This window comes from Puma concolor, chromosome E3, assembly GCF_028749965.1.
Source record: "Puma concolor isolate L17-30 chromosome E3, mPumCon1.1.hap2, whole genome shotgun sequence".
Lineage (NCBI taxonomy): Eukaryota > Metazoa > Chordata > Mammalia > Carnivora > Felidae > Puma > Puma concolor.
The window spans coordinates 29,069,909-29,095,849 of record NC_141682.1 but is presented as its reverse complement, the minus strand read 5'-3'; the positions used below and the strand labels follow the sequence as shown (position 1 = coordinate 29,095,849).

The following is a 25,941-nucleotide window of genomic DNA, read 5'->3' as shown; positions in this document are numbered from 1 at the left end:
GATCCAGACCCAACCCTAACGTCATTGTGTGTGTGTGCATCCGGCCTGGCATTGAGCTAACCTTTTTATAATTTTTTTGATGATAAATTAAAAAAATTTATATTTGATTCTCAACTCCTGTACTAAGAGTCAAAGCATCAAGCAATTTCTATTTTCTTTTGTTAAATAGGGAATTCTTTTTTTTTATTGTGGAAAGAACACTTAACATGAGAGCTACCCTCTTAACAAATTTTTAAGTGTACAATACAGTGATGCCATGTGTAAGCACACTTTTGTACGGCACATTTCCAGAATGTACTCTTCTTGTAAAACTGCAACTTTATACGTACAAGTTGAACAGCTGCTCACTTTTCCCTCCTCCCCGCAGCACCCGGAAATCAGCATTCTACTGTTGCTCTGAGCGTGACCATTTCAGATGCCTCATGCAGTATTTGACCTTCTGGCTTATTTCACTTAGCAGAATGTCTTCAATGTTCATGCGTGTTGCTGCATGTGGCAGGATTTCCTTTTTTCTTTAAGGCTGAATAATATTCCACTGCATACGTAAACACCACATTTTCTTGATCCATTCCTGTCAGTGAACATTTAGGTTGTTTCCGTATCTTGGCTCTTGGAAATCATTCTGCAGTAACATAAGAGTGCATATATGTTTGAGATCCTGATTTTAGATTTTTTTTTTTTTTTTTTGATAAATACCCAGTAGTGGGATTGCTGGATCATAAGGTAGTTCTGTTTGTGATTTTTTTGAGAAACCTCTGTACAGTTTTCCACACTGGCTGTACCACTTTATGTTCCCACCACCAGTGTGAAAGGGTTATGGTTTCTCCACGTCCTTGCCAACACTTGCTATCTTTTACCTCTTTGGTAATTGCCATCTAATGGGTGAGACATGATAGCTCGTTGTTTTATTTATTTATTTATTTATTTATTTATTTATTTATTTATTTATTTACTTCTATTTTAGAGAGAGACAGAGAGAGAGGGAGAGGGAGAGAGGGAGAGAATCATAAGCAGGCTCCATGCTCAGTGTGGAGCCTAACATGGGGCTCGATCCTACGACCCTGGGATCACGACCTCATCCGAAATCAACAGTCAGATGCTCAACTGACTGAGCCACCCAGGTGCCCCATCTCAGTGTCATTTTAATTTGTAACCTAATATTTTGGAGGGTTTTTTTTTTACTTCTCTTTTTAAATATCTAAACTGTTAAAAAGCAGGGACCTTAATTTTGTCCACGACATTAATGGTTGTGTTTCTGGTGTTTGTAGGTGGGTAAAGAACTGGTTATTGATACCTGGAAGCTGTTCTTTTACAAGGTTAGCAAAGTCTCTATTCCAAGATTTCTGCCTTTTTAAATAAGGCAGAGGTGAATATGGAATTTTGTCAGAAACCTTTTAAGTATTTGATGATGGTCTTTCCTCTTTGACCCACTGATATGATAAATTATGTTAATAGACTTCTAAATATTAATTGACTCCTGGTAGTAAATCATCCTTGGTTTCCTGGAGTAAAATCTGCTGGGTCCTGGTGAATTATTCTTCCCAAGCATAGCTGAGTCGGGGTGCTAGTGTTTTATTTTGTGCTTTTATGCCAGTAAGTAAGATTGGACTGAAGCTTCCTCCTTCCCTGTCCGTAGTTGTTAGATCTCAGCAGTACAGTTATGCTAACCTCACTAAAGAAATTAGGACACATTTTCTCTTTTTATTTCTTCTTGAACAAAACATGGGAGTTACTTATTTTTAAAATGTTGAAATAGTTAACATTTAGAATAATTCAGGCCAAGTACCTTCTTCAGAGGTGATTTTTATATGACTTGTTCAATTTCTACCAAATTTAGTGTTCTACTCCGATTTCCACAGAGTCAATTTTTTATAATTTGTGTTTTCCTAGAATACCATCAATATTACAATTTTCATATTTATTTGGTATATGATTATGTATTTATTATACATGGCATTATCTTAAAAATTACTAATTTTTAGGATTTTTAAAAAATTCTCATTTCTCCATAGTGTTGAGAGGCTAACTAAAGGACTCAGAAGTCCGTTGTGGAGCAAGGTGGCCGGATTTTAATCTCACCTCTGCTACTTGCCTCTTGGGTGATCTTAGGCTCACCAGTTCTCTGTTGTCTTCCTCACTTTCTTCATTTGTAAAATGAGGGTAATAATAGTACCCTCCTTGTAGCGTTGTTAATAAGAGTTAACCAGAGCCAGGCACAAAACTAATAATGTTAGCTATTATTCTGTTTTCTAATTTTTTAACATTTCTTTTTTTAAAAAATTTTTTTTTTCAACGTTTATTTATTTTTGGGACAGAGAGAGACAGAGCATGAACGGGGGAGGGGCAGAGAGAGAGGGAGACACAGAATCGGAAACAGGCTCCAGGCTCTGAGCCATCAGCCCAGAGCCCGACGCGGGGCTCGAACTCACGGACCGCGAGATCGTGACCTGGCTGAAGTCGGACGCTTAACCGACTGCGCCACCCAGGCGCCCCTTAACATTTCTGTTTAAAAGCAAAATAGCATTCAGGTTTATGTATTCACTATGCAGGTTATAGATTTGTTTCCATACATTACTGGGTTTTAAAAAAAGTCTCCCCTTCATTTCTTTCTTATACTTTTCTTAGTTTTCACTTGCTGCCTTTGAAAAAAATCTCATTGAGGTGCCTTCCTTAGTTCATTTCTTTTCATCCTTTCTTGTTTAATAATAAACTTTCAGGCTAAAATCTTGGACCATCACATTTTTGTATTCTGTGTCTTCTCAGAAAATTTATTTCTAAGTAATCTATAACCAATGTTTTCATTTTTCTCTTTGACCAACATATTATGTAGGAGAGAGTTTTAATTTGTAAAAGCTTGGGCTTTTCTAGTTTTTGTTTGTTCGTTTAGATTTTAAAGAATATTTTCTGTTATATATGCTCAGAAAATAGCAATTTCTATATAATTTTATATACTTTTCAATATATTCACAGAGAATGTGACTTGAACTACCACTTTTTGTTTTGAGTGTGTGTGATCTAATATTATATAAATTTGAGAAACCGTATTAATTGAGCTCTTAAAAGAAGTTTCATTATCTTCTTGGTATAATATTTAAATTTTTTTTACGTTTACTTTTTTTGATAGAGAGAGACAGAGCACAAGTGGGCAAGGGGCAGAGAGAGGAGACACAGAATCCGAAGCAGGCTCCAGGCTCCGAGCTGGCAGCACAGAGCCTGACACAGGGCTCAAACACACAAACAGCAAGATTATGACCTGAGCCAAAGACAGATGCTTAACCGACTGAGCCACCCAGACTCCCCTTCTTGGTGTAATATTTAAAAGTCTTCTCAATCAATATCATATTATGAATGTCCTGTACATTGTTATTTATTTTGGTCTACTTAATGGGTCTAAAACTCTTGAGAGTTAAAATCTCTCAGCACCAAAGTATGTATGTTCTCTGTCCCTTGTACTGCTAGGAATTTAGTTCAGGGTATTTAATGATTTCAATAAGTAAGCATTGTGACTGTTGGTGTGCCTTGTACATTGTGTATTTATCAGTATAAAATAATCTGTTCTATTTAAGATACTTTACTTGAATTCTACAGTGCCTGACAATCATTTTGTAGCTCCCAGGTTAACTTTGGTTTGCAATAGACCGGGACCTCTTTCATATTTTTTTCTATTTAACCCAAATAAGTAATTTTGTTTTTTAGGTCTGGCCAGTGGAAACAGCATAAAGTTGGATTCAGAGTTTTTTGTTTGTTTCAAGTTTTTAAATTCCAGTTAGTTAACTTATAGTGTAATATTAGTTTCAGGAGTAAAATTTAGTGATTCATCACTTACGTACAACACCCTGGTCAACATGACAAGTGCTTTCCTTAATACCCATAGCCCATTTAGCCCATCCCCCCCCACCTCCCCTCCAACAACCCTCAGTTTGTTCTGTGTAGTTAAGAGTCTGCTTTATGGTTTACCTCTCTTTTTCCCCCCATGTTCATCATTTCATTTATTTTATTTTGTTTATTTTATTTTATTTTATTTTTAATATAGATTCAAGTTAGTGAACATATAAGTATAGTATTGGTTTCAGGAGTAGAATATAACACCTGGTACCGTTCTTAATGCCCATCACCCATTTAGCCCATCCTCCCACCCAACATTCTTCCAGCAACCCTCCACTCGTTCTCTGTATTTAACAGTCTCTTATGGTTTGCCTCCCTCTGTTTTTTATCTTATTTCATGTTTCCTTCCCCTCTCCTCTGTTCATCTGTTTTGTTTCTTAAATTCCACATATGTGTGAAATCATATATTTGTCTTTCTCTGACTGACTTTTTTGCTTAGCATAATACACTCTAGCTCTATCCATGTTGTTGCAGATGGCAATATTTCATTCTTCGTGATCACCAAGTAATATTCCATTGTGTATGTGTGCATATATATGTGTGTGTGTGTATATATATATATATATATATATATATATATATATACATACATACACAAACCACATCTTCTCTATCCATTCATCTGTCAATGGACATCTGGGTTCTTTCCATAATTTGGCTATTGTTGATAATACTGCTATTGATAATCACTGGCGTGTGGATATCCCTTTGAGTCACTATTTTTGTATTCTTTGGGTGAATACCTAGGACTGCATTTGCTGGATCATAGGGTAGTTCTATTTTTAACTTTCTGAGTAACCTCCATACTGTTTTCCAGGGTGGCTACACCAGTTTCCATTCCCACCAGTAGTGCAAGAGGGTTCTCCTTTCTCCACATCCTCAACAACATGTGTTGTTTCCTGTGTTGTTAATTTTAGCCATTCTGACAGGTGTGCGTTGGTATCTCATTGTAGTTTTGATTTGTATTTCCCTGATGATGAGTGATGTTGAACATCTTTTGATATGTCTGTTGGCTGTCTGGATGTCTTATTTGGAAAAATGTATGTATTTTGTCCATTACTTCACTGGATTATTTGTTTTTTGGGTGTTGAGTTTTCCAGTCTCTGAGTCTCTGACTTTTCATTGGGGAGCTTAAAAAAATATGCATTCATTGCCATAAACATGTTTGCTTGGGTTTATTTCTATCATTTGTTTTCTTGTTTCCTCAGTTTTATTAACTGTTCCCCATCCATTTTTTTTTTTTAATCATAGGTGGCATAATAATGAAGTAGTTAAAAAGAAACCTGGAACAGGCCCAGCTCTCTGACTGACTATGGGCATTGTGTCCCATAACCAGGAGTACAGTTTGAGGCATAGAGATTGCCTGGAGTGCACCCAGAAAAGTGTGGTCCCAGTAAAAGTTGCAACATATTGCCATATGAGGATTAGATGAAGAATTAGACTGGGGGAAAAGTTGAAGTGCTGATTGGAGAATTAGGGGCAGGGAGAGGAGGCAGTGGGGGGCAGAGGGAGGAATGGAGAGATTGGAGTGATTTTGTAGAGCTTCTGGATCAGAATCCTAGATAATATGTCGGTCTTAGGAAGTCAGAGCTATGAAAAATATTCCAAAATTGGACTCTGTTCCTCCCTACAGTTATGAGTTCACAATCATTAGAGATGTACAAGAAGCAACTGGACAACATCAGAATGCACTTTAAGTGATTCATATTTTGAGCAGAGGCTGCAACTCATTCATATCTACATCTTTTCAAATTCTGAAGATCTTTAATTACTTGAGAGATAGTGATGTTCATAAGAATTTAGTCTCTTCTAAATTTTTTTTAACATTTATTTATTTTTGAGAGAGAGAGGAGTGGGAGAGGGCCAGTGGGAGAGGGAGACAGAGAATCTGGAACAGGCTCCAGGCTCTGAGCTGTCAGCACAGAGCCTAACACTGGGCTTGAACCCACAGACCGTGAGATCATGACCTGAGCTGAAGTCAGACGCTTAATCAACTGAGCCACCCAGGTGCCCCTAATTTAGTCTCTTCTAAATTTGAAGTCTTTTAAGCTTCTTAGATTTAGATTTAGATTCTATAGAATAGCTTTCAAAAGAAAGTCCTGTGCCCAGGTATCCTGTGTGGATGGGTGGCTTGTATGGAGGTCTGTATTTATACAAACGTACATAGAGTTCTTCACCCTGGCAAAATATTAGAATTGGCTGGGGTGCTTAAAAAATAATGACGTCTCGTTCTCATTCAGGGTGTTTGATTTCACCTTTCTGGGTTAGATCCTAGAGAGTGTTTTGTTTTGTTTTGTTTTGTTTTGTTTTGTTTTGTTTTGTTTTGTTTTGTTTTGTTAACAATCTCTCCAGGAGATTCTAATCTGCAGTCAAGTTAAGCAACATTGGCACAGAGAATGTTACCATTGATTTTCAGTTGGGCACACATGGCAAACATTTGTGATTTGCCTTTGGCACATCCATTTTTCCATTTTGGGGCCAACATCCCTTACTTTGTTTGGGGAGTCATCACTTCTTTCTTTATATCTCTGCAGACTTGAAGGCATTGACTCTGAATTTGGGTGGAACAGGACTCTCAGACTTCAGTCAGCCCCACGTTCCCCAGGACTTTTCAAGAGACGTCCTCATTTCAGCTGGATTTCAACCCAGTAGAAGGCTGGAGAAGTGGAGGCCACCCTGGATCCTAAGAAAAGCTGGCACAGAAAAAGGTAGGGTTGAAAGATGGACAGAAACTAAATCCCGATATGACCTGAGCCGTGAATTCAGCTACTCTGGGGTCATCGTGCTCTCCGTTTCACAGATGAGGAAACTGAGGCTAGGTGCGATTTGATTATTGTCCCCCAGTGTCAAGACAGGATTTGACTCTATAAGGGTAAAGTTGCACAAATTAGAGAATTTCTGCCCTACTACACCATCACAGCTAGTAAACATGTCATCTCCTCTGAGTGAAACTAAATAATTAAGAATTTGAAACCAGTAGGTCTGGGTTTGAGTCTGTCGAGGAGATTTTATGCTGTTTTGGCAATGCCTGTGTTGTATGGGATAAATACTTATTTCTGTTTTTCAGGATAAGTCACAGGTTTTGTTTGCTTGGTTTTTTGCTCGCTTTCAACAGACAGAGTACTATTACATAAATGGTAATGAGTGTCTCTGCAATTGTCCTCTTTTGCAGATTTTCTTTGGGTATATTCTTGCTGGTTCCCCAAATGTAAGTGCACAGCAGAGATTATGGAAGGTAGAGAATGCTTTGAAAAGATGGGGAGAAGAGAGCCAAGAAGCAGTCAAATGTACACCACAGTCTTTTAGGATGGTGTGTTCTATACTTTGTAGAAGAGCTTCCCTGAGCAATCCCAATAGAGTCTTAAAAAAAAAACAAAACTGAAACCCTGCCAGATAGATCTAGGTGGGCTGGGGAAACTAGGACATAGTAACACCATGTGCTAATAAACCGTTACTGTATAAGTAAGTGACAGGGATGGGATTTGATTTCCAAATGCAGATGCTTTCTTACACTCCACGCCTGCAAAGCACTTCTAATTCCATCACTGTTCCGCTTTGTTGATAACCAGAGTCATTACGAATTTTAAGACGATCAGAGTTATCTTGAAGGTTATCAAGATTTTCTGTTCTTTGGGTGATGTTTATCAGGCTAACCTTGGAACTGCTCAGAAGTGGCAGAGTTGTTCTATGAGATGGGGAGCTATGAATCTGGCCTGAGTATTTCTTTAAAAAGAAAGGAAATCATTTTTTAAAAACATCACATTCCAAGGAGTTCCCCATCTTTCAGACTCGGAGTATCTAATTCCAATAACGAATCAGATGAGAAGGGATATATTCATATTCTCTCCCAACAAGCACTTTGGTGGGCTCATCTGCTATTCTATAGTGATATTGTCCAACTCTGATGATCCCAAGCATGGCCTTCGTCAGAGCATTTGTGATTCATAGTCCAAGAAGCAAGTTGAAGCAGTAACACAGCTTACAAACCAATTTAATTACTCTTGACTAGTCACTTGATCAGCTAGCTAGTCAGTGGGATATCCCGGTTAACCAAGGAAGAGGCCAAATTAGACCCAGACCCCAGAGGTTGTCTGAATTCCCAGCAGTAAGACTGCTCACCTTTTGTCATCTAATTGCAGCCATCAGTTTAATCCTTAAAGAATTATGTCCAATTGGTTTCCGTCTGTCTGCATTTGTAAATGTCATTCTGCCCAGCATGTGTTGTAAAGATTAGCTGTGCTTCATCGTTTTGTTAGCATGAATCAATAATGTGGGATTCTTGGCTCGTTGAATTTTTAAAGTCATCTGCGAATCAATGTATGCTATTTGTGCAGCACCCCTTATAACATGCTAATTGATATCATTGGATAAAATGCCTTGTTTTGGAAGACAGTTATTGAAAATTTTGAGATTAGCCTTAAGGTTAGCTTACACTATAGAGGAGACATCCTGGACATGCTGTGTTACATCATTTTGCTGATTCACACTCATGGAATCCATTCTGGGGGGGAGGGGTAGAATCAAATTACCAAAATTCTGCACAGGAGCTTGGTCTAAGAAAATGCAAAACAAAGGTCCCTACACAGAATTTTTGTGATGGGCCCTTAAAAATACCCGCCAGCAGTTCAAAAACGACTCACTCTTGGAAGATGTAGCAATGGTGCTGGAAATTACATCCTATGAAGAAAGCGGGGTGGGGAGGGTATAATGCATTTCCTGGAAATTGCACCATAAGGGAGGTTCATCTTTCTTCAAAGCGGGTGAAAAGCAAGCAGTACTTATGTGGTAATTCCATAGGTTGTTTAATATTTTTTTTTCCATCTCAGGAAATTCAGTCAGACGACTTGATGCTCTCCCAAGGCCAAACTCTTCCTAAGCCTGTAGAAATGGGTGTTGATACTATGTTGTTATTAATCAGTAAAAGATGCCTTATAAAAATATTCCAACTTCACTAGTTATAAAAGACAACAATATAATTTATCAAATTAGCAAATACTGAAAAACTATTAAAGCTGCTGAGGATGGGGTGATTCACTGCTGGGTGGTGTGTAAATTATTGCAATCTTTCTGACAAGCCATTTCACAGAAGTATCTGAAGGCTGAAAATGATCTTACCCTTTTAGACCTAATAAATCTAGTTTTAGTGAACCTTCAAATTTATAGGCAAACATTTATGCTTAAATATGTTTATGACTGTGTTAATTCAAATAAAAATTGTGGCAGCAATCTAAACATCTAACAAAATGAATGATTGAAATCATTACAGTCTCTCCCTTTGAGAAATTATCCCAAATTCATTTAAATGAGAGTTTGTAAAGAATTTTTAATTTCCTGGAAAAATCTTTAAATGTGATGTTAGATAACCAAACCAAGATATAAAGTCATATGCATGACATCATCTTACCAGTATAAGGAATACGTTTTGGGAAAGGTGCTGGAAATTAACATCTTGAGATATTAAGAGTCATTCATTCTGTAATTTTTGTCATTCATATTTGTCAGGGACTACTTTTTCAGACACTGTTCTCGAACCAGAGATTATAGTGATACTAGACAAGTCCCTGCCCTCCTGAAACATGAATTTTAGTAGGAGACATAGGCGCGTGCGCACACACACACGCACGCGCACACAGACACACACACACACACACACACACACATACACATCAAGGCACTCTCTGGAAGTGATAGTACTTATAAAGAAAATATAATATGACAGTGTTACTTAATGGTGCCAGCAATGAGGGGCAGACCAGAGGGCTTCAGATTAAACGTCATGAAAGCCTCTGAGGAGGTAATCATTAAGCTGACCTGAAGACGGGGAGGGAGAAATGGGAGAATCTGGTCCAAGAGTGTACCAGGGAGAGGGATGAATAAGAGCAAAGGCAAGGACAATTGGGTGTGTGCTAGAAATGTAAAGAGGAACTGCTGGAGCTTACTGAGTGAGGGCTCAGGAGGCACAGTCCAAAGCAAACAGATCTTGGAAGCTAGAGCAAGGCATTTAAATCTCCTGTATATGTGAGGAGAAGTCTTGGAGGCCTTTGAGCCAGGGAGTGACTTAATATGATTTGCGCTTTTAAGGCACCCCTACAGATGCCTTTGGAAATATAATGTAAAGGTCAAGAGAGGAAATAGAGGAACCAGGTTCCCTTTGTTTCAGCGAACCTACTTCTGATAACTTATCATATGGATATACTTGCATATACAAAAATACAACATAAAAGGCTACTGCAGTATCATTTGTGATAGCAAACCCTGTCGTCAAAGGATAGATTACTGGTTAAATACATTCTCTTTTGGCCATATAATGGAACACTAAGCAGCTACATAAAGAATCAGGGAACTTTCTCCAAGTATACATATGGGAAGATCTCTAAAGGTATAGGAAAGTGAGAGGAGAATGGGATGCATCATGTGCTCACATGTAAAAACTAAAATTTGGTTACCTGTGAAAGGTCGGGGTGGGAAGGGGCCAACGAAGAGCAAAGGTATATGTATTTTGATACAGTTTGAGTTTTGAACATGTGTCCCATCTATTCAAACAACATTAAAATAGAATATGTGGATTTCAGCAATCCAGGGAGAGATGATGGAGATGCTGAAGTAGTGGCATTGTAGATGGGGAGAAGTTGATAGAATTGGGGTAGGTTCGGTAGATTCTGTCTATGGAATTTGATTAGGGGTTTGATTGTGAGCTGTGAGGGGAAATCAAAGATGGTTCCTAAGATTTTGGTTTGAGAAACGGGATGGTTGTGATAGTTCCAGGACTGGAGTAGAAGGTAGTTTTGGAAGGAAAATCAGAAGTTCTGATTTTTGAGCTTATGTTTGAGTTGATAGAGACATCCAAGTAGAGATTGGGTAGGCAATTGAACTTAGGAGTCTAGAGATCAAGATAGACATTGGATCTGGAGATGTAAACTTAGGAGGCACCAATATATAGGTGTTTTTTAAAGCCATGGGATTGGATGAGATTATTTAGTGGCTGAGGAGTGTACTCGGAGAAGTGAAGTCTTGGCGGCACTAAGCCCTGTGACAATTACTATTTCAAGTTGAGCCAAAGAGGAAGATCTAGGAAAGGATACTCAGAATGTGGGCTGTGGAGGAGTTAGGAGGAAAACTGGGGTTTTGCAGTGACACAGAAGTTAAGGGGAAAAATGAAGTATTCCAAAAAGATAGTAGTTCTCTACATCACATGTTGCTGGACAATAAAACAAGAGGTTAGAGACATGACTGTAGGATTTTTCAATATGATACTCATTGTTGATTTAGAGTGGAGCCACAGTGTGGATGAGTGGTTTGAAGAAATAACATAAGATCAGAAATGAAGAAGTGGAAATGGTGGGGCTCCTGGCTGGCTCAGTTGGTTAAGTGTCTGACTCTTGATTTTGGCTCAGGTCATGAACTCCTGGATCTGCTTGATATTCTCCCCTCCCCCCCCCCCCCCGACCCTTACACTGATGAAGCTCATTTTTTCTCTCTCTCTCTCAAAATAAATAAACTTAAAAAAAGAAGTGGAAGTGGTGATTAAAAATCACTCTTTTGAGGAGTTTCTGTTTGTCTTGAAAAGAAGCAAAAGGAAGAGGAAATGTCTAGAGAAATTTTCTTTGTTTCTTTTCTGTCAGATGAGAAACACTGGGATGTGTTTGTATAAGACTGGGAATGGGATAGGAGAAAGAGAGAAACTGATATTAAGGTAAAAGGGATGATAATTCAAGGACCCCAGACCAGGCAAATCTTTGAGAAGATGAGAGGAGACAGGATCTAGAGCCAAGTGGAAGGGTTGGCCTGTCAAGGAGCCCAGCTCTTTTCCATTGTCAGTGTGCTTGCCACTGGAGGGTCAATTTAATGGATTGTTATTGCCTCAGTTCTCCTCATCTGAAAAATGGGGAATATATGGTGCATACCTCGTAGGATAAAGTAAATAACAATGTCTAGAAAGTGGCATACTCTCAGTAAATAGCAGGCATTTTTGTTATTATTTTGTTCTATATATTTTTCAGATATTCCATTTTAAGCATCTGCTACAATAATGTGAAAATGTGTGTTAGTGTTTTGTCTTATATTTCCTGGTCAGTATGAATAATAGAAATGCAAAAGTGACCCAGAAACCCTCAGCACACTGAGACTTTTTCAGCACCAAGGACAGCAAACTCCATAATAATCAGTTCGCAAGATTTCCGCATAGGATTGCTTAGGGGCCAGTCACTCTTATAAATACATAAAGGTAGGAAGGAAGCAAGCCTTAGATTGAGCCCTGCGGGAAATTCCACTTCCCACTTGCAAAGAACAAGGCTGGGCTTTTTCTTTGTGGTGTTTCTGCCACTTGCACATAGTGCTGGCATTGTATGAAGCACTGCTCCCTATCTCCCGGGAACCCAGTGTGTTTGTGCTGGTTTAGAGAAAACCGAGGGAGAGCAGGGAAATAAGAATCGGTGTTTCAGAGGCAGGCTTACAGGACACCTGCAATGCTGGGAGAATGGCAGATTACATTGGGATGCGACGGGGGCCTGAGTTCTGAATATGTTGACTTTATCTTTTAATAATGCATTTCATTAGGAACAGGGGCTATTGATGTACCCAGCAAACAAAATGCATTCTTCACAGGCAGCCTCACTCTTCAGTAGTTCCTTAAGCAGAGGGAGAAAAAGCAATGCTTGATGACTGTTTCTTTTATTAAAAATTGCCCATTACTGGCTCTGGGGAAGGGAAGGGAACCAAATCTCACCAGCGTCCTGTTTTGAACCAGACTCTTCATCTAACTTAGGTCATTTAATTCTCTCACATACCTTTAAGGTAGGCATCAGCCCTGTTTGTACAAGGGGGAAAGCTCTGAGAAGTTTTGTAACTCAAAGTCACACAGCTCATGAGTAGTCAGTTGACATTTGAGCTCAAGGCTTTCTTTCTGTGTTTACTACCTGTTTCTCCGAACCAGGGTTTCTCAACACCAATGCTGTTGACATTTTGGTTTGGATGGGTGTGTGTGTGTGTGTGTGTGTGTGTGTGTGTGTGTGTGTGTTGGAGAAGGGGCTGTCCTGTGCATTGTAGGATATTTGACATCATCACAAGTACAATAGCCTCCCCCCAGGCCCTGCTGGTGATAACCAAAAATACCTGCGGACATTGCCAAATGTCTCTTGGGAAGCAAAATTTCCCTGCCTGAGAACCACTGGTCTACGTGATGCTGTCTAAAGAATGCCTCTGCAGCTCATTGACCAGCAGCGGCTTTCTAGATTGTGGTCATAGATCATATTTGTGTGTGCTACATTCATTTTTTTATTCACCTACTCCTTCAGCTGCCTGTCAATACTTTCTGAGTGTCTACTCTAAGCCAGGCACTCTGCTAGGTACTGAGGTGAAGAGATGAATGGATCATAGTCCCTTTCCTTTGGGGCATGCATTCTGAGGATACAGACAGCTGCTCAGGAAGCATAGTGCCAGTGGCTGCTAAGAGAAGAGACATTTATCCTAGTGTAGAGATCCACGTCTTTGAGAAAAGAATCTACGAGGTATGCAGGGTCCACAGGTTGACCTAAAAGATTACCTTGTCTTATGGGCTTTTGCTTAAGGATTATTGTGAGTTTCTAGTGAATGAATCTTTAGTGACCCAGCTGACAGGATTTTTTTTTTACATATTTTATTTTGATATTAACATACATAAAGCAAAAAGCACATTTTATATGTGCAAAGCTTGAATAATTCTTACATATACTCATACTTGTGTACCCACTACCGTTCAGGGTCAAGATAGAGAATATTTCTATTGTCCCAGAAGTTACTTTTATGCCTCCTGTTCAGTAGAAGCCCCCACAGTGATAAATACTGTACAACATCTAGCTAACTTAGTTTTGCCTTTCTTGAACTTCATATAGGTAGAATCATTACAACACATTTTCTTTGGTGTCTGTCCTATTTATCTCATCATTGCATTGTGAGATTTATCTATACTGTTGCATGTAGCAGTATTTTATTCTTTTTTATGGCCATATAAAATTCCATGAAGTGAATATTGCCATGATTTATTTATCCATTTTCCTACTGATGAGCATTTAGTTTGGTTTTCAGTTTTGACTGTTATTAATAAAGCTGTCATAAATATTTTTATGTATGTCTTTTAATGGACATGAATATTCCTTTCTCTTGGGCATATACTTAGGATAATTGTTGGGTTATAGGGTAAGTAAATGTTTAGCCTTAGGAAATACTGCCTGGGTTTTTTTAAAGAGGCTATACCAATCTGCACCCCAGCTAGCACCTCTTGAGAGTTTTGGTTGCATCGCAGGTTAGCATCGTACATAGCTAAGGCAAATATTTTAGCCCTACGGTTGCAGGAAGCAGGGGATCGATTGGGGGAAAAGACAACAGCACTTTTGTCCCACTGGCTTACTCTCTGTCACCATCCCCAAACCTGGCCACCTAAGGCTCTGGAAGAGAGACTCAGTGGGTCAGAGCCACTAGTGAAGAGGTGGATGAAACTGCTTCTCCAACTGTAAAATACTGCTGAATAACAGCTGGCATTATAGGGGTGAAGAGAGAAATCAGGGTGAGAACATCCACCAGCCTGATTGCTTTTCTGATGCGAGACACACATCAGAGGTTGGTTATCTAAGGCACCGATGGCATTATACAGACAACCCTGGGGATCCTGTCTCAGCTCTGCTATGGGACCAAGGAGAACCAACCAATACTCTTTGAGGTCATTTCCTCACTCACAATACTGCCTTGCCCACCTCCCAGGGTTGCTGAGAGATCAAGTGATAATATGTACATAAAGAATAGTGTGTGCCCGAAGAGACGCCTGTTTTTCCGAGGTTGCACTGTGGCCATCCTGCTGTTGCTCCAGGGATTGGGAGCCAGAGAAAAGCTACACATCATGGTGGAAAGAATGTAAGGCTAATAGCACCCTTAGTCAGTCACCACTGTTGGGTCTGGTTTCCTCCGTTCACCTTTCTGGTCCTGGGTGTCCCTATCTGTGAAATCATGTCTTGGACCTGATCATGTCTGGTGGCATTCCACTGGAGGCATTGAGAGAATGAGAGTATAAATGACTCCAAATCAGTTCCCATTATTTGCTTCAGACCCCCTTAGCGATAACTATGATGGCTAACTTTTATTGAGTGCCAGCAACTGCCCTGCGCACTCTGCATGCATCATAGTGTTTATTCCTCACAACCAACCTCATGAGGGAGATGCCATTATTATTCCCATTTTACTGATGAGAAAAATGAGGCACAGAGGAGTTACCTGAAGGCCCATAGCTGGTAAGTATAGGCAGTACCTTAGCCCGGGCAGACTGACTCCTGAGTCAAGTTACTAAGCCTCTGATAGGAGACTTGAATGGGTGGTCCCATCATATGGGAAGAAAAGGAATTTGGCGAAACAATTGAGGTCCCGGAAAAAACTCTTTGCTGCTTACTAGCTGTGTGCTCGCAAGCCAGTACCTTCAGCCTACTGGATCTCAGTTTCTTCGTTATTGAAATGGGGCAACTATTTTCTCTCAAAAGGGTAATATGTAGGAATCACTTGGTGCCCAAGATGATAATCAATAACCGTTAGTTCCCATGTCTCTAACACCGTGAAAGTCAAGGTAGAAATGAAGCGTGGCATTTGGAAATGGCCTTACCTTCCATGTCCTTGCCACAAGAGAATGCTCATGGAATAAGGCCAAGCTGAGAGCTGGAGTGCACTGTAATATGACTGAACAGGAAGGAAAACATGAGGTAAACTGGGCTTTCATCTTTTATTAAATTCTCCCCCGCTTCCCACCCTATCACTGGAAAATATGGAAAAAATGAAGGAAAGAAGTAGCCACAATGTTGGCATCCAGCCCCAACTGCTGTTGACGTTTTGTTGTATTTCCTTCTAATACACTTGCTTTTTAAAAAATACATGAAGTTGTATTGGGTATCAAGTTTTATAGTTTGCCTCCCTGACTAAATAATATTACATGAGCATTTTCCTTTGATAACAGCAGGCTCTCTCTGTAATCATCCTCAAATTAAGCTGTGTGATGTTTCATTCTATCATGAATTTACTTTCTTCCATACTGTTTCTAAATTTTCCATTATTAGAAAAATACTGAAATGACCGCAATTTCATATACAAAACGTATCCACGTTTCTAGTCATTTCCCTAAGGCATAGGCATTTTTAAAGGCTCATGATATAAAACAAAAAATAAAATAAATTAAAGGCTCATGACATACAATGCTGAATTGTTTTCTGGACATGTTTAACCAAGTTAATGATTAATGTTTTAACCCAAGAGCATGATAGCTTTCACTTCACTCATGTCAACAATGAGAATTATGGGATTTGGAATCCTTGTTAATTTGGTTGTTAATCAAAATCCTTGTTAACTGATTTTAAAAAATCTTATCCTGTTATTTTAAATTTGCAATTCTTTGACTGAAAGTGTTGTTGGGGCACCTGGGTGGGTCAGTCAGTTGAACATCGGGCTCTTGATTTCAGCTCAGGTCATGATCTCACAGTCATGAGATAGAGTCCCATGTCAGGCTCTGCACTGAGCAGGGAGCCTGCTTAAGGTTCTCTCTCTCTCTTTCTCTCTCTGCCTGCCCCTTTACTCTGCTTGCGTGCACTCTTTCTCTCTCTCAAAACAAAACAAAACAAAAAGAAAAAAGGGTTGTCGAATATTCATATCATTTTTAATTTTTTTAAAAAATTTTTAACCAGTTTTTGAATTTTTGGTCTGTTTTTTCTTTTTTTTTAATGTTTATTAATTTTTGAGACACAGAGACAGACAGACCATGAGCAGAGAAGGAGCAGAGAGAGACACACACATAGAATCTGAAGCAGCCTCCAGGCTCTGAGCTGTCAGCACAGAGCCCTATGCGGGGTTCAAACCCATCAACCATGAGATCATGACCTGAGCTGAAGTCGGATGCTTATTAACCGACTGAGCCACCCAGGTGCCCCTGTCTGTTTTTTAATTTTTCATTTTTATTGTGACATAAATCAGAATCATATGTATGTATGGTTTAAATCATCATCATAATCCAATAAAACACTAATTTCTCCACTGCCCAGCTCATGAAATAGAACATTTCCATACCTTAAAAGTCTCCGGGGTATTCCTCCTATGTGTCTTTCTTTCCTTCCTTCTGAGGTAACTATAATTCTGACACTAGTGGTAATTATTTCTTTGATTTTTCCTTATAATTTTACCACACTTTCATGCATCTCTAAAAACAAAGTTTTGGAAAACTTCATAAAAAAAAGTTTATAAAGAAAAAAATAATCTAAATATCCTTCTCTGGCTTATTTCACCCCAAACTGATATTCATCCATGTTAATATGTATAATAATGTGTTAAGTTTTAACTTCATTTTAACATATGTTATAAGTACAGTATCCAGATTATTTGATTTCTAAGATTATGTCGCTTTCTTTCACAATTAGAAATTGTTTTATTCTACATGAATATTTTTCTTTTGTGACTCTCTCATTGTTTCAATACCTAGAAAGTTCTCTGTCACCCTTAAGTGGATTTTTTTTCATTATTTTCTTCTGTTTTGTTGTTCTTTTCCTTTTCTGTCTTTGAGCATTTATGTATGTATTTAACCCACACCATTTGGAATTTATTTTGTTTTATAGCAAGAAATGAACATGTTCGTTTTTGTTAAGTTTCTAACCAGTTGCTTTAAAAAATTTTTTTTAATGTTTACTTATTTTTTTAAATTTTTTTTTTAATTTTTTTTTTAACGTTTATTTATTTTTTTGGGACAGAGAGAGACAGAGCATGAACGGGGGAGGGGCAGAGAGAGAGGGAGACACAGAATCAGAAACAGGCTCCAGGCTCTGAGCCATCAGCCCAGAGCCCGACGCGGGGCTCGAACTCACGGACCGCGAGATCGTGACCTGGCTGAAGTCGGACGCTTAACCGACTGCGCCACCCAGGCGCCCCTAAATTTTTTAATGTTTATTTCTGAGAGAGAGTGAGAGAGAGAGAGAGCAAGCACATGAGCAGGTGAAGAGCAAAGAGAAAGGGAGACACAGAATCCGAAGCAGGCTCCAGGCTCTAAGCAGTCAGCACAGAACCCAACGCAGGGCTCAAACTCATGAATCATGAGATCATGACCTGAGCTGAAGTTAGATGCTTAACTGATTGAGCCACCCAGGAGCCTCGCCAATTGCTTTTTAAAACATTATCAAATAACCCTTCCATGCCAGGTATTGTCTCTTGATTCTCAGCCCATACCTGTCCTTATATATGTTCTATTCTACCCTGCCACAGCTGGGAGCTGAAAACTATATTTCCCAGAGTTCTTTGTCAGCTGGTGTTAGTTTCTGCCAGTGGGAGCCAGTCACATGGATTAACAGGTGGGGAAAATGTAAAAGCTATTTTTCTGCTTGCTGCAACAGTAATAGCCAAAATGCAGACTCCCAGGCTCTTGATAATACTACCTTCTATATTTTAATTCTCCAGCCCTGGAAGAGGTAGTGTTCATCTCTTGGCAACACAAGATATACTCCTCTTTGTTCTTCTGGGTTTTCTATATACATGTAATCAATTCCCTGCATTAAGTCCCTCTCTGTTGGATATACCTGCAGTGCTTTCAGTTCACTTTATCAGTGTACACTGATAAATCTTTTAACTGATTTGCAATGCCAGGTTTATTACATGTATGTATGTGTGTAGGTGTGTGTGTGTGTGTGTGTGTGTGTGTGTGTGTGTGTGTGTCTGTCTGTCTGTGTGTGTGGTGCAGAAGGGAAGAGAGAGAGAGAAAACATGAGAAAATGTATTTGTTTTGGAGCTATATATTTTGGTTCATTGATCTTCTTGCCAATTTGTGCATGCACATATTTATCATTATAATTGTTATAGCTTTAGCGTACACTTCAATATGTAGCAGTGAAAATCTTCCCTCATTTTTTTTTTTCACGTGGTCTTCCCTATTGTCATCTACTTATCAAACTGGGCTTTTAAGAAAAAAAAATTTAAAGGACATTCTATTATGTTCTCCCTACTATAATTTATTTTCCTGCATCTTGGGGATGCTGAGAGTATTGCTTGAGAAAAGCTAACATTGCTTCACTGTGGAGAATCACAGAAACAGTCACACATATACCTGCACACACACAGCACCTCCCTTTCCCATGGGCATAGAGGGCAGTTGTGTATGGGTGCACAGGTGATCAATTATCATGCGCTCAGAGTGGTTCTTCCCTGCCACCTTGGGGTCACCCTACTTGGAGGAGAGGCTGCAGAACTGTCATCTCTAACAATGAAAGGGGATCTTATTTTCTCTGAGTCAGCCTGACTAACAATACCCAAGGTCAGAAGAGGTATTTCCTGCCAGACCTTGCAATTTCTCAATAATCCTATTTGGGCTCATTGGATGAAATGGCTGTGGGGAAAATGATCTGATCATTACTTTAAACACTGGGGCAATCACAGCAGAAGACGCCTCTGAAACATACTATCTCTGCTTTGGTAACTACTCAAAGGAAGAAAATTGGACAAGGTGCCTTGTAGTGCTTCTTTCTCTCTCTCTCTCTCTGTCTTTTTTGTAAGAGGAGACTCTCATAATATTCTGAAAACACCCCCAAGATCTCCCCAGCAGGCTACCCTCATGCTCTTCTTGTTAAGACTGGTTTGGTTGGAGACAAAGGCTGCCCCCATTTAAGAAGTCCCAGCCCTGGGGAAGCCTCTGGCACTCTCCCCACACTTTTGGCTTTCTGCATGAGACTGCTTTGGAACAAGAAAGCACGCTCCAAGACCTGAGGGTCTTAGTGCCCTGGAGAGTGGGGCACGTGAATGTGAGGAGCAGTGAAACTATTTTAGAGGGAACATGGGGACGGTGCCAAGGCCTCCCTGGCAGGGGAAGCTGTTGAAGGGCAGTGTGACTTTGCACAAACTTGGAGCAGAGTAGGAATTCCACCCCTCCACCCTGCCCCCATTATCGCCAGGAGCTTTAGGGTCAGACTTCCTGGGTTTGAATTCTGGCGGCTGTGCCTCCAACTAGCTGGGTACTTTCTGGGCCTCAATTTCCTTTCTTTTACAATGCTAAAAACAACTATGAGTGTGTCGCAGGCTAGATAGGGTTAAATGAAATAATTTATGTACGAGCTGAGAATAGTGCCTGGTTATAATAAACAATACATATTAGTCCCCTCTTCCCATCCTCATTCCCCAACCCCCTCCCCTCCAACCTTAACTCGTAGGTGGTTAACTGCCTAGGCTTGGGAGCCAGACTGCCCGGTTCATATTCTGATTCTGCTAAATCCCAGCTGTGTGACTCTCAGTGAGTTGCCAAACCTCTCTGGGCCTTAATTTGTTCTTCTGTAATACAGTTAAATAACAGTACCTCCTCACGGTTATCACTGTGAGGATTGAATTAATTAATTCACAATAAGCACTTAGACCAGTGGATCTCAAAAGGCGGAAAGTTTGCCTCCCAGTGGACATTTGGTAATGTGTACAGACATTCTGGTTGTCACAACTGGGGTGCGTGATATTGGCATATGGATAGAGGCCAGGGACGCTGGTAAATAGTCTGCAGTGCACAGGATAGCCAGCCCTTACACACAACAAAGAATCATCCTGCCCCAAATATCAAGAGTGCCAAGGTTGAGAAACCCTAATAAGCTGATTTGTGGCTGGGAGTAAGCGCTTTAGTAAATTTGGTTGTTACTATTTGAGCAACAGTTTTGTGCACTTATACTGTGCCAGGAACTGCACATATACATATTCTGGGAATACCAAGACAAATTACCTGCTGGCCCTTCGCTCAAGTGACTCGGTCTGGAGGGGAAGGTAGTATGAGGCGTTGGGACTGGAACGTGGGGCAGCGTCTCACAGGGGCTTGGTCTCAGAGCAGCTGGTCAAAGAAAGCCCCCCCTTTATTCCATTGTTCTTGTACTTTCAGTGGGACACCAGGTAAACAGATAATAGTGATACAGTTTGGTGGCTATTGTGCAGGACTGTACGAACCCACACGGCAAGGCCCGTATTTGAAGAGGTGAAGACAGGTTTGTAAAAGGAGACGATGCTTGTTGCTATCTCATGAAGGGAAAGTAGGAATCAGGAAGGCAGAAGTGGGGAAGGGAAGGGCAGAGGAGACCTCACCTACAAGAGGGCAGAGCTATCATTTATTCCAGAAGTGTCTGTTGAGCATTTGATATTCCCAGGCACAGTGGTAGGCACTGGGAATATAGCAGTGAACCGAGGAGAGTAATTGGTGCCCCTGTGGAGCTTACAGTGTAGTGGTGGGGACTGGATCTAGATAGCAAACAAACACATACGTCATGTGTCAGGTGGTGATGAGTACTATAAGCAGGACAAAGAGAGAGTTTACAGTATTACGTAGGAGAATTAAGAAAGTCCTCAGTGAAGATACTCCCTGAACGATGACCTGAAGAAAATGAAGGAGAGAGCCTGTGGATGTCTGCGTTCCCAGCAAAGCCTTGTGCAAAGGTTCTGAGGCGGGAGCTTTTCTGGCATGTTTTAGGACCAGCAGAAGGATGGCTGGGGGTGAGGGAAAGACATGGATTAAAGTGGGAGCAGTAGTTAGGTCAAGAAAAAAGTCTTGGATGCCATAGTAAGGAGGATGGACTCTCTTCGGAAGGTGACAGGGCATTCTGTCAGCCATCAGGAAGATACCCAGATATCTCTGGTACCCAGATAGGACACTGACCCTGCCTGAAGCACACGGTACTTGTTCAGAGTTTTCTGGGTTGCTGTGTCTGAGTGTTGCTTTGATTACCCAGTACAGTTGTTGGTATCGTTTGCCTTCGAGATGCATTCAGTACCTGAAGGCTCTTTTTGTCTCCCGTCCTGGTAATGTTTCGTGGTGGCAACGGAGTTCCTAGTTTCAGTCCCAGCCATGTGGCTTCAGGGACATCACTCTGATTCTTCGAGTCTCAGGTTCCTTACTAAAGGAATGAGGAGACTGCTAACTTCTGTTCTGGCCCCAGGCCTCTAGGGATGCCTCAGAGTTCTTCACAGAAGCCTGTAGAACAATTGCTAAAACTTGTGGGGCACTCACTGTGCACCTGGCACGATACTGAACATTTTACATATACTGGCCCCAGGAGTGCTCAACATGACCCCGGGATGCATGCAGTGTTACCACCCCTTTGGAGATGAGGAAACAGAGGCACAGGGGGGCTGAGTGATGTGCCTGAAGTGGCACATGGCTTGTATGTGGCAGCCAGTCCCAGCTCTGTCTGCACAGCCCATACTCTGTGGGCTCCAGCAGCAGAAATCTCAAAGGCGACCTCAGAGTGAGGCTCCCCCAGCGTGTGGCATTCTGCTTCTCCCGTTGGGCTCTCACACCTGCTCCACTGATGTACCTTCTGAGGGGCTCGGAAGGCCTGTCTGGGATCACTGGGGTCTCTTCTGCAAAGTCACAGTCTGAGCACCAAGTGATTGAATAAGGATTGAAGTTTTATCGGGGACATGAGCAGGAGGCCCCTTTGAGTAGTGAGTCAGTGGCTTATTTACGAGGCTTCAGGGGGCAGCCCAGACCCCTCTGGAGGGTTGGTCAAGAGCCAGACTTCCGCATCAGACGCCAGGAGACTCACACCCACAAGAGGGAAAAGGCGGCTGTCACATTGGCCTTACCACCGTGCACGGTTGCCTAGCAACCGCACGTGACAAACTGCCAACTCAGTGATACAATCGCAGCGGGGAGATCAGAGTAAAGCCAATTAAAACTTCTGTTTGTTTGTTTGTTTGTTTGTTTGCATTTTCCTTTTTTATGCCCATAATTTCATTTCGTCCTGACTGCCCTCAAACGCGGATTAAGAAGCCTGCCAGAGGAGAGCGGAACTTGGTGTGTGACCTAGCCCTATAAACCATTTGCCTCCCGCGTAGTCAGGATTTAGGCTCATCACGTGCCAGTGTGGAGGGGAGGGTAGTGTTATGAAAATGTAGGTTCCTGTACCTGTCTTCGGTACTTAGCTTCTTTATGAAATTTCAAATTTGCCTGGATTTAGAGCTAAATCTGGTTTTCATCGCTGTATGTCAGCGCCTTCCCCACTGCCAACTCCAGTACCTAGAAAACTGCCTCCCATGTAGTAGGTACTCAACACACGACTGTCTAATGAATGTATGAAGCAGACCCCAGGGAAAATGGCCCAGCTGACAGCCCCCTTAGTGAGTCTGATGTCCCTGAGTTGTCAGACGGTAACAGAAACCTTAATATCCTCCACTGGATTTGATTTTTTTTTTTCTGTTTTCATTTTGTCCATCATATCTCTTCAGCTTTGCAGATGGATTTTAAGAGGCAGTAGAAAGAGTCCAACTTTAGACATAAAGGATGAATGGGGGTCGCAAAAAATGTGCCACATTTATTCTCACGGCTTCTCCAAGCTCCGCATCTCCCCTGCTCCCCAATACACTTCTGTCCTGACTCTCTGTGTTCTTTCTTCTCCATCTGCCCATGGTCACAGCACTCAGACAATATACCTCTTCCTAAGGACCCCAGGGTTGCATAATTACATCATGTAGGCCATTGGAATACTTCCATAGTGGAAGTATTCCTCAGTGGGGAATGTGAGTGAAGGAGATGTGGGAGGCTTGGGCCTTGCTTGTGGAGATATGTATATTTATATATTTATGTTTATACATATAGTTTAAAAAATCTTTTTAATGTTTACTTAAACATTAGAGAGAGAGAGAGGGAGAGAGAGCATGAGTAGGGGAGGGCCACAGAGAGGGAGACATAAATCTGAAGCAGGCTCCAGGCTCTGAGCTGACAGCAGAGAACCTGACATGGAGCTCAAACCCATGAAGCGTGAGATCATGACCTGAGCCAAAGTCAGATACTTAATGACTGAGCTACCCAGGCGCCCCAAGGATGTATTTATTTTTGCATAAAAAAGTGGAACATACATTGGTCTAAGACAGAACAATTCATGGTCTATGCCAGGCTTGTTCACTAACCCCCTTTGTGACCTTGGCAGTTCTGAACATCTGGGTCTTTGAGGTGCCTTTTGTAAGATATTCAAAGAAAGAGGTGCTCCCTTCCAGCTTTAGATATTTATGGTTTTAGAACTATGTTTCTCAACCTTTTTAAAAATTCTATTGCTAAGCCATTTTAGACATTTTTTTCCCTATTTCCCCATGAAATTTTAACACCATAGATACACTGTGTATCTGTTTATGCACTATATGTGTATCTGTGCTATATACATAAAAAGCATAAGATTGTTTTGACTTCTCCCTGAAGAGCCAATTTTCACCCCCTTGGGGAGGATATAGTCTCCTTTGAGAAAGCATGTTGTAGAGTAAAGGCCCCAGTCGTTTCCTTTGGCTTCTGGATCTCAGTGGAATGAAAAACTAGTCTGTGCGTGAAAAGACAACACTCATTGGGAAAAAAAAAAGACTAAAAACCACTAACTTCTTTTTGGAATGAGGTCATTGTAATCCTTTCTCTGGTACCACTTTCAGAACTCAGCATCTTGCCTGGCCAGCGTCACCTCCCTTATTGTTGGGTCAGCTTGAGCTCACGTTCATACACCATGTACTGGGCCCGTGGTGCGTGCACGGAGACCAGGGGCATGTGATGGTTGATTTTACATGTTGACTTGACTGAGCCCGGGGATGCCCAGATGTTTGGCTACACATTATTGTGGGTGTGTCTGTGATGGTGTTTCTGGATGAGATTAGCATTTGGATTGGTAGACTGAGTGGATTGCCTTCCTCAGTGTGGGTGAGCCTCTTCCAGTCTCTTGGAAATCTGAATAGAACAAAAAGGGGGAGTAAGGGAGAGTTTGCACTCTCTGCTCGGATGTTGGACTTCTCTTGCACTCAGGCTAGAACGGCACTACCAGCTCTCCAGGCCTCCACTTACAGATGGAAGACTGCGGGACTTCTCAGCTGCCATAATCCTATGAGCTGGTTTCTTATGATAAATCTCTTTATATTGGATCTGATTTTCTGGAGAATCCTGACTAATCCAGAGAGCTTGGGGGAAGATAAGGATGCAGAGAGCTAGGTTGTGCTGGCTTTGTAGATCCCTATTTTAGCAGACTTATATTTTGTCTTTCGTACAGTCTCGCCCATCCCTTGTACTCTTTTTCCACGCACACTCCCCCCCCCGCCCCCCCCCCCCAGTCTCTCTGTGCTTTGCTGCTAGTGGCTACCATTTGTGGCTTTCTTCAGAAGATTGCCCTTGGCCTACTGGAACCACCTCAGTACTGGGAACAGCTTGCATCCCATGGGTGGCCTCTGGTCAGTGACTGAGTGGTGAGGAGCACAGGCCCCTAGTCTCTTTGTCTTGATACACAGCAAACTGAGGCGCGTTTATGCCCACAGCTCCGTGCACGGTTGGGCTGGGGATGGGACATAACCTGAAGTATCACTGTTCCTTATCTCCTCGTCCTTCTTCAGCCTTGTCTCCAGTCTCTTGGAAGCACTTCCTTAATGAGTCACATACTCTAGAATCCTGGGCTCAAGATCTGATTCTAGAAGGAGCTGACCAACAAAGGTCATAGTGAGGATTGGGACTTTCTCGTAAGAAAAGTGGGAAAATGCTGTGGTTTTAATGCAGGAGTGAAGTGATCATATTTTAAAAGTCTGTCTCCTAGTCCTAGTCATGGCCTAATTGCATCAGTGTTCCTGGCTGAACTGGGCTTCTGTCTACCCTTCTCTGGAGTGACTGGACAGACCACTTGAATTTTTCCATTCCCAAGAGATCAGTTGAGTTTTTGCATACTTGGATTGGTGTGTGTATTTCTGAACCTGGCTGGTCTACTCCTAGGCCTGCATTTAGTGCTCTTTATCCATTTAACAAATACTTATTTACTGTACATATAGTTCCATATATATATGGCCTGCTCCCTATGCATCTAGTCTTTTGACTTCTTGAACCCCAAACTACTTATCTTCAAGCAACCCTCCTAATATTCTATTATCTGGGTCACACATAGTTTTTTGTATCTCTTGCGTGATCATGGTTTTAAGAAAGTTCTAAGCACACTGATAACATGTAAAACAGAGTTTTGACAATTACGAACCTCCTGGGTACATCAGGTAGACCTCACATCACTTCCACACCTTGTGACTGCATGTCCTACAGGACCGTGCCAATGT

The 25,941-nt window shown here is 41.1% G+C and overlaps 2 long non-coding RNA genes across 3 annotated transcripts in view; one reads left to right on the top strand and one right to left on the bottom strand.

Annotated features, from left to right (window-relative positions):
• Positions 1-25,941, top strand: part of LOC147573092 (uncharacterized) — a 668,158-nt gene that overhangs the window by 421,636 nt on the left and 220,581 nt on the right. For both annotated transcript variants that reach the window (XR_015245518.1, XR_015245517.1), the window contains exon 3: positions 6,420-6,593. This is a non-coding gene — a long non-coding RNA (uncharacterized LOC147573092). The remainder of the gene's footprint in view (positions 1-6,419; positions 6,594-25,941) is intronic.
• Positions 23,673-25,379, bottom strand: LOC147573094 (uncharacterized). The gene is made up of 2 exons (XR_015245460.1): positions 25,200-25,379; positions 23,673-24,586 (listed from the first exon to the last, which is right to left on the bottom strand). It is a non-coding gene; the product is annotated as an uncharacterized LOC147573094 (long non-coding RNA).